This window comes from Pinus tabuliformis, chromosome 1_2, assembly GCF_031772625.1.
Source record: "Pinus tabuliformis cultivar Carrire ecotype Pingquan chromosome 1_2, CPIR1, whole genome shotgun sequence".
Lineage (NCBI taxonomy): Eukaryota > Viridiplantae > Streptophyta > Pinopsida > Pinales > Pinaceae > Pinus > Pinus tabuliformis.
The window spans coordinates 59,495,976-59,504,992 of NC_142298.1; positions in this window are offsets into that span (position 1 = coordinate 59,495,976).

Below are 9,017 nucleotides of genomic sequence, written 5' to 3' on the forward strand. Positions count from 1 at the left end.
TTATTTTGATGGAGGGCTACTAGTGCATCCTGATGACAAAGGAGATTAGGGAAATTGTGCATGTAGTGACCATGCTTTGTGCAAAGAACACATGGATGTTTTGTTTGTAGTCCTTTACTGTGCAATGGAGTAGTCTTGTCTCTTGATGATGGAGGTTGGGTTGTGAGTTCCATTGGGGCATGAAGAAGGGATTTCAATTCTTCCATTTTTGGACACTGGTTGGTATGGTGTCTTGTTACATTACATAACATACATAGGGGAGGTACACTAGGAGGAGTATTAGTTGAAGTTTCAACCTTCTTTCCTTTCTATTTCTCCATGATGGTGGAACCTTCTAGTGTTAATGCAGGTATGACTCCTTTTAGGGTAGTTTCTTGAGGGGTGGCCAAACGAATCACTTCCATCAAAGTACTACCTGAGTATTCTGACATGCCCTAGGGGACCAAATATAAGAGAGGAATTGTGAGAGGCATATTAGGAAACATTAGAGTTTCATGCATAGGTGTGAGACAAAACTAGGTGGGGGATACAAGAAAGGTGTATGAGTCATCACGTAGGTCAAAAATGATGACTCAACAGTCACAACGTTGGGAATGTTCATAATCTATACTTGAGACTAGGTAGTATTTAATGAACTCATCATGCATATTGGTGATGTGGACTCAGGTGCAACAATTAGATGATCTCCTAGATATGTCTCGAGGAGTGATGATGCCTTGAACATCCCTGGACTAACATCTATTAAGGATGGGGCCATTTCATTATGAGACCCAACATATGGTAGTACTCCATCAAGGGATGGAGAAAGTTGTGTCTCGTAATGTGTGAGTTGGTATATGGTGGCAATTATATCATTATGTGGGAACATCATGATGTGAAACAACGATGATGCTATTGTTGTCATGGCATACATATAGATATGACCCAATAGGATATTGTAATCAAGTTGGGAATCAGGGACTTCGATATCTATGAGAACCATTTTGTTAACAAGCTCTACTGGGACGTTCTAAATAATTCCTACGGGGGTCGAGAGATGCCCGCTATATGCCTTAGTGTAATGGGTGAAGCAGTCAACTTAGAGGATCCTAGTTTCTACCAAACTAATTTAGACATGATATACATAGATGCCCCCTCATCAACAATGCCATGATAAATGTTTATATTCTGAATGGCATCCAAAATCTAGAAGGTGATTATCAATGGTATCCATGGTTGTAAATTGTCCAAATCAAAGGTCATTAGCCATGAGTCAGATGGGTCAATCGCTCCTAAAGTGGAAAGAAGGGATTTACACCATGCTAGACAAGTTTGTAGGACCTCTAATGTTGAAGTGGAAGAAGGTGACTACGTTAGGTCATAAAAAATGTTATACTTGTGACTTGTCTTTGAATTATGAGCCACACGATGCAATGGAATTTTGATCATCTGTGGGATTTTTTTGACAAGGGGTCATGGAAACATCAAACGTGGCATAGTTGTTGCATTAGTTGATGTGGAAGGATTAGTTTCGAGGGGGGTTCAATAGTTGTTGTTTCGAGTATGTAAAAGGACATCGAAGCCTACCATATAAATGTCACGGTTTTCTATGTCATTGGGATTACCCCCAATTGGGTTTTGATAGGGAGGAAGGGCGACCTTGTGTTATGTTGCCATTTATCCTTACCGACGGAAAGGATTTTACATAACCGCAGGTTGTTGGTTCATTCCCCCCTATCCCTTGGCTTCTCTCATCCTCTTCAAATTGAGGAGTTGAGGAAAATTAAGGGTGTAATGCCCATACTCACCACAAATAATGCAAGCATGCTTAGTCCTTAGACCAAGGTTATTTTTCTACTTATGTAGGTTGTTTGTACGCTGATTTTGGTTCTAGTTTAGGTTATGGTGATTACCCCAAACTAATTCCAGTAGAGATTGCCGTTTTTTTTTTCCCCCCACCCAAGTTCCCCTTTTTGTTTGATCTTTTCTTTCTTCTTGTTGGCGTTTGAAGGGTTTGCGGTGTTCAATTGTTCAAATGACTATTATTGATGCAAGAAAGAAGGTTGCATTAAATTAAACACTGCAGTCCGTTGAGCTATGGGGTTAGTTTGTTGGGATGTTAGGAAAGGGTAATAAAGGTTCCCCTATCCTAGGTTGGTGTAAGTCATTTGGGAGGTCACCATAGTCTTTGTGGTGTGTGGAGGGTATTGGTTACCCTACATGGGAGGATATTAGTTACCTTGCACTATATAGTATTGGTTACATTGCGTGGGAGGGTTTTGAGAGGGTACATGTGGATTGAGATAGTATCCCATGTTGGTTGGAATTGGGGCTGTGGGTGGATGTTGGCTTAGTGGGCCCTGACCCAGGTTCAACGTTAATTTAGCCAAACAAATCCCTACACTACTAGCCCTTTTAACATCAATCCATGGAGCACAGACTAAAGTCTCACCCAAAGCAATATGGGGGGATGCTGGAACCAAGTTTCAGTTCCCAAAGATGGTAGTGATGTTGTTTTTTGCCCCAAATCTTCCTTCGAATAGATCGATAAGCCTTTTAGGGCTTATTGATATACTCTTATTAATAGCCCTGTAGACCTTTGCGAAGGTCTAGGATCATCTTTTGCGGATCCTGAAAAGATGATTCATCTACTTATGCACTTCTGTAATTACTCTTACTTCTGTATTTACCCAGATTGGCTTAAGTATATGATAATTCCAACAAGCATTAAGATGTTCTTCACGTAAACATATATTATTACATGCATTTAGATAACAATGTAAAATATACAGATTCACACATCAAGATGGCATTAAAACATAAACCCAATATTCATCATAACATAATCGCATGCATTTATAACAGAAGTAAATAGATCAAACACAGGTAATTCCAGAATAATCTTCTTTATTAGTACTTCAGATCTTCTTACAGACTCTAACTACCTTGTAGACTCAGCTGCAGGGGTCTGCGCACTTAGCTATGGACTTCTACCCTAGGCCTCTGCACACAGAGCTGTAGAGCCTCTCTTCTACTCTAAGACTCTTCACTCTTTTCGATAATGACCCATTACATTCATCATCTAAACCTGAACTTCCTTAGACTCTTCTAAGACTCTCCTCTTTATACAATCCCATGGTCCACGGATGATGGGTGGATCTTCTAAAGATGACACAACTTACATAAATGAAGGGTGAAGACCCTTTATTACAATTTACATCTATACGATCCGCAACCACAAATTACAGATACTTTACACTTTACATACAAAAACTTGGGCTTTCTGCCCCAAAACTTGGGCTTTTAACCCCAAAATCGACCCTAGGGGACCCTGTCCCAACAAGCCCCCAACATAAATATGGTGACCCATCCCCAAGTCACTCTGCTAGCATGGAGATCTTGCTGCAAAGACCTCCCAACTCACTTGTGCCACTGCAACTTCAGCGGTACGCTACATCACTGCCTACTTAACTTGCTCTACCAGCTGCTCTGCTATCTTCCTGAATCTTCTGTTGTGTTGTCTGCAAGCTAGTCAACTTTTCCTCAGTGTTGGCGATCAGCACATAAGCCTCATCCATCCAAGGCCCCAATTTGGCCTTGAGTAATACCTCTCTTCATTGCGTTGCATCCGCATGTTATTTCAATTCCTTCACCTCCCACAACTTTTCCAATTTATCTGTGATAGCAATGGTATGCATCGCTACTCGTGCCTCGTCATACCGCTGCTGCAATTCCCTCACCTTGATTGCTAACCTTTGCAGGTTGGGATCTTCCTATAGACTGGTAAGTACCTTCAGCGATTTCTCGAAGAGTGCAGTGCAATCTGCCATCGCAATATCTACTACAACAACTGCATTCTTGACATCTGCCTCGCATTGTTCTCTAACCTTTGGTGGAGTTGAAGGTTGTGCCCTCAACTTGAGCTTTGTAATTTTTAGGTTCAACTCAAACTGAACCTTGGCCATCTCAGTTCGAGTGTCATGCACACCTGCAACCAACTTCTAAATCTTGGCCTGCACAGTCACCTCTTCAGGGATGTGTAGTTCCAAGACGGCTCTACATGCCTCTTCTACCACCGTTGTGGTGTGCTCATTCTTCTCCTAGACTTTCTTCCAGGTTTCTATCGCTGATGTTTTATCAATGAACAATTGTTCGTTGTTAACCTTCTACTCGCTGATCACATTTAGCGTGCGCTAGTCTCAGGCCCTCAGCTTCATGATCACACCTGCTTCCAACGTGTGAAGGAATTCACTTGGGAGCGTAGTGAAGTTGAGACCAATGTTGCAACCCAGTTAGTCTCTGTCTTCACACTTAGGGCTCCATCAGGTAGCAAGATGGCTCGAGGATCCAAGGAGCAAACCATATTCGCTGCTCCAGTGGTCCTTGGTGCCAAACTAGTCAACGTCGTGCTTCTTTTCCCTACTCCAACCTACATTTGAGTAGTCTGGATCTGCAACTCGCGTAGACCCGTCTAAATGGCCACCAAGGCTTGCTTTTGTTGCTACTAGAACTGCTGCAACAATTCCACGATCGGGTCCCTGACCTTATCCCCAATGTCATCTAAGTCACCTTCTTTCAAGGTGATTGGGTCAAGCCACAACTTAGTAGCCTTGGTTTTCTTCTGCATCCCTTCTTTCTCCTACTCTCAATTCCATTTCACCCAAAAGGGGGTGCTCCCCTAGTCTCCACCACCCTATTTAGATTTTTCCTCTTCCTCCGTATCCAGTGAAGGAGACTTCTGACTTCTGTCAGAGTCGCACTCTTCCTCTTGTTCCTTCGTGGCGTGCTCCGGTTCTGCTCTTTCTTTTTCCTCAGTTTCCTTTTTCCATTTTTCAGCCAACTGCTTCATTTTGGACTGGGCCTCTTCCTTCTTATGCTTTCCTGCGGACTTACTAGCAGGGAAAATTTTAAGAATAGAAAAATATCTTGAAGTTTAAAAACATTGGAAAATCTCACTAGTCCCTAATAGGAAAGCTATAAAATGTTTATCGATATATTGTAAAATGATTAAAAATTTTAATGATTTTATATATAGTATTTATATAATGTTGGCGATTTTTAAGGTAAAATAATTTAATATTGTAAAATTTGGGAAAATCATTTAAAAAAAAAATGGAAGCTGGTGAATCTTTTTTTTGGAAAAATCATGGAAAATTAGCCAACTTGCAAATATTAACACCTAAAATTTTCCATGCTTAAAGTAATGGCTGAAAAATTTGAGGTCGTGCGCCACTCGGCTAGCTGATGATCGAGGACACGGCTATGGAATCATCCGTCGCAAGGTATGTGAGATCATACCATTTCTGTTCTGGGTCCTTCCACGCCCGGATGTAGATATAGTGGAAGTCTGCTTTGAACTCTGCGTATCTCAACAACTGCTCAAAGATAGTTAGTGACAGTCTTGGCTTGTGGTTGATGGCCATATTGATTCTCATCTCCATCAAAACCAAGAAGACCTTGCTCTCACAGACCCACTTAGTGTCCTTCATGGCCCATAGCAAAGCAAACTTTGCTACTTCTAGAAAATATGTCACGATTGGAGGAAACTGACTATCCTTCAGCAACTGCCATGCAACCAACACAATCTACAACAACAACCATGTGTAATGAAATGTTTTACTGTGGTCTTGTGCCTCCGGGTAGTTCATGAGGAACTTGCTACACAGGTAGCTTGCCTAATTGAATTGTACGCCCTCTGTGAACTAGGCTGCTAATGAAACAACTGGTGTCAGCACCTCATCTACGCGACACTTCCTCATTAATTTTCTAGCCAATATCTGGGTGGCTACCTTTACCACGAGGTTAGTTATGCTTGAAATGGAATATCTATGTGACTTCTTAACAAGCTTAAACTTGTCCTTCATTCTCTTGGAGAGGTCACACTCACCCACCTTTCTGGAAAATTCCTTGGCCGGATTAAGTCCTGAATTGGGTAGCCAAGTGATCTTATGGATCAACATATCAGTTATAGGGATTAGCTCCTCCAACTAAAGGCACTTGTCATGCAATAGGCACAACAACTGTTTGATAACTATCAAGTTTATGGGTGCGCGGTGGTAATGCAGCACCCATTGTTGGAAAATACTAAGCGAGGGGGGGATGAATCGGTATTCCTTAGCAATTAGTACTTTTAAATCTTTTCAGAGCATTAGATAATATTCAGTTATAATTAATGTTTATGTAATAAAAACAATGAATAAAAGAACATAGGGGGCACAAAAATTTTATATGGAAAACCCCCTCCGAGTCAAAAACTGTTGAATGCTTTTCTAATAATAATTTAATCTTCAACTCCAATTGAAAATAAAGCTCCAAATTCATAGAATCTAGAAAATCATTCTTCTCCAGCTCCCACTGAATGGATGCTCCAACTCCCGAGATTCTTCAGTAGTCAACTGAATGAATGCCCCAACACCCAATGAGTTACAACTCACCCTAGCACTACCCTACCACCCTGAATTTTTCATAGGCTTGAACTTGTTGGTGACTTCATGCACCATCCTAGCACCACCCTACCACCCTATAGAATAATAAAAGAAGATTGGACTCCCATGCCAGGGAAAATGGTCCACTTTATAGTGATATAGAATGATGTAGAAGAAGAAGACACACTAGACGATAACCCCAACTATGACACAACCACCTAATGGTGATCCTAGACCTCCCAACACTGCCTATTCAACTCTTGGTAGATAGACACTTGTACAACTTTTATAATGATTCTTTTACAATGACTTTGTACAATGATACTTTTACAATGATTTTATGCAATGCTTCCCACTTGAAGACTTCACATGGTGAAATTCTTGCTGTTTTTCTACACCTTGATTGATGCTATTTTCATGCTACCATTTCTCACTCTTCAAAACATTATATTATGAATTAAGTCTTCTCATGATGAATATATAATACCTACAAACAGTCTTCAAATAAATACCCATGACATGATAATACAAAACTTACCTCATCTTGAAAAACATATGTTAGTTCTAAACAAAAACAACAAATTAGAATACAAGGAAACTAATGCAGTTAAGAGATAAACATGCATACAAAGAAGATACTTACCTATAGCTTACCTTTGTTGCATCATTTTGTTGCACCTTGCTCTTTGCTGCCCTATAAAGTTTGGTCCTTTGCACCCCTTGACAACACTTGATCTAGTTTTTTTTGCCTTCTAGGAGCATGATATTTAATCTGATGTATCTCTTTGATTTCAGATCCCCAACATGTGATCTTTGGTCCTATAGAAGCCCTTTGAGTCTTCTTTCCAATTCCACAAGTCTGACCCAATTTGGACTCTTCAAGACAAAGTTATGCCCAATCTCTCACAATGACCTAATTATGGACTAGTTCCGTAGAGCTAACTTGCATGACATACCACATGTCACCATTTCCTCCTCCGGCTCTAAAATTGATACACAGAAAATTACAGTCCGTGCACGGTCTACCACTTTTTACATAATTCCAGTGCTCTTCTCTAATAGAGAGTTATGATGAGTTTCCCAAGGTCACTTCTTTGAGATGAAATTAAGTAGCCTGCAAAAACCCTAACTTCCACATATCATATCTCTGAAAATATAGCTAACGAATATCAGAAATTTGGTCAAGACGTTCATCAGGATTGCGAATCAAATGGGTTTTAATTGCATAATCTAAGATTTCACAAAAATGAAGTTATAGCAAAAGTTCCACGTTCACTACATTTGGAGGATATATGAGATTTCTTTTTATAGAGTTGAGAGGGGCTTCTATAGAGAATTGTTTTTAGGAGATTAAAAAATTATTAATTATTGACTATTCAATGACCAAAACCAATTATGAGTGCCATGCCACAACCCCATAGGGTTTTAGCCCACAAACTGGGGTTACTAACTTCAAACATGAATATCTCTCAATCCGTGAAGAATTACTTGGCCTGCCATATATCAACAGAAACATCTTGATGAGTGGAATCCATCTAGAAGATCATTGAATCAAAATAGAGCAAGTTGTCAAGTAAAAATTCCCTTGTAATATCAGGGTAGCCCCTCGTGCTGCTTGGGTTAACATCAATGACAACCTCAAATCATCTTTAGATCAACAATACCCCCCTTTGGTATTGATGGCAACACAAGTACTCCCCCTACAATCAGGGCACCTCTTCCTACTACCTTATCTCCCCCTTTGACATTAATGGAAAAGGGTAACTCCCACTGACACACAACCATCCTACAAACCTATACACACTTCCACTCCCCCTTTATTTTATGAGTAAGGAAAATCTAATGAGAACATGGGACAATCCCAAGCTTCTCGCGAAGATATTCAAATGCTTCAGCAGATAAAGGTTTGGTGAAGATATCAGTGATTTGTTCTTTTGTACCAACATATTCAACTTTGTTATTCTTTTGAGTGACTTGTTCTATAACAAAATGATATTTTATCGGAATGTGTGTTTTTTTTTAATGCATGATAGAATTCTTGGAGATGCTGATGGCACTGGTGTTATCACAAAACATGGGAATAGGCTCACTGAATTGTACTTGAATATCTTGCAAATTTTGTTTCATCCAAAGGACTTGAGTACAATAAGTTGCTACTGCAATGTATTCTGCTTCCATTGTAAATAACAAGATTGAGGTTTTTTTTTGGTCAACCATGATACGAGACAACCACCTAGATAGAATGTTGTTCTTCTAGTACTCTTACGATCATCAATGCTTCCTGCTCAATCTGCATCTGTAAAGGCTTGAATAATGAGATTGTTGTCCTTGGGATACCACAAGTCATATTCTATTGTTCCCTTTAGATATTGAAGAATTCTTTTGACGACAATAATATGTGATTCTTTTGGTGCTTCTTGGAATCTTGCTACTTGTCCAACTGCTTGCATAACATCTGGTCAGGAGGCTGTTACATATAGAAGACTACCAATCATAGATCTGTACAACCCCTTATCCACATCCTTAGATGAGTCATCTATGCTCAATTTGCAACCTGTTACCATCGGAGTAAGGATGGGTTTGAAATATTCCATCTTTAATTTCTTGAGCATT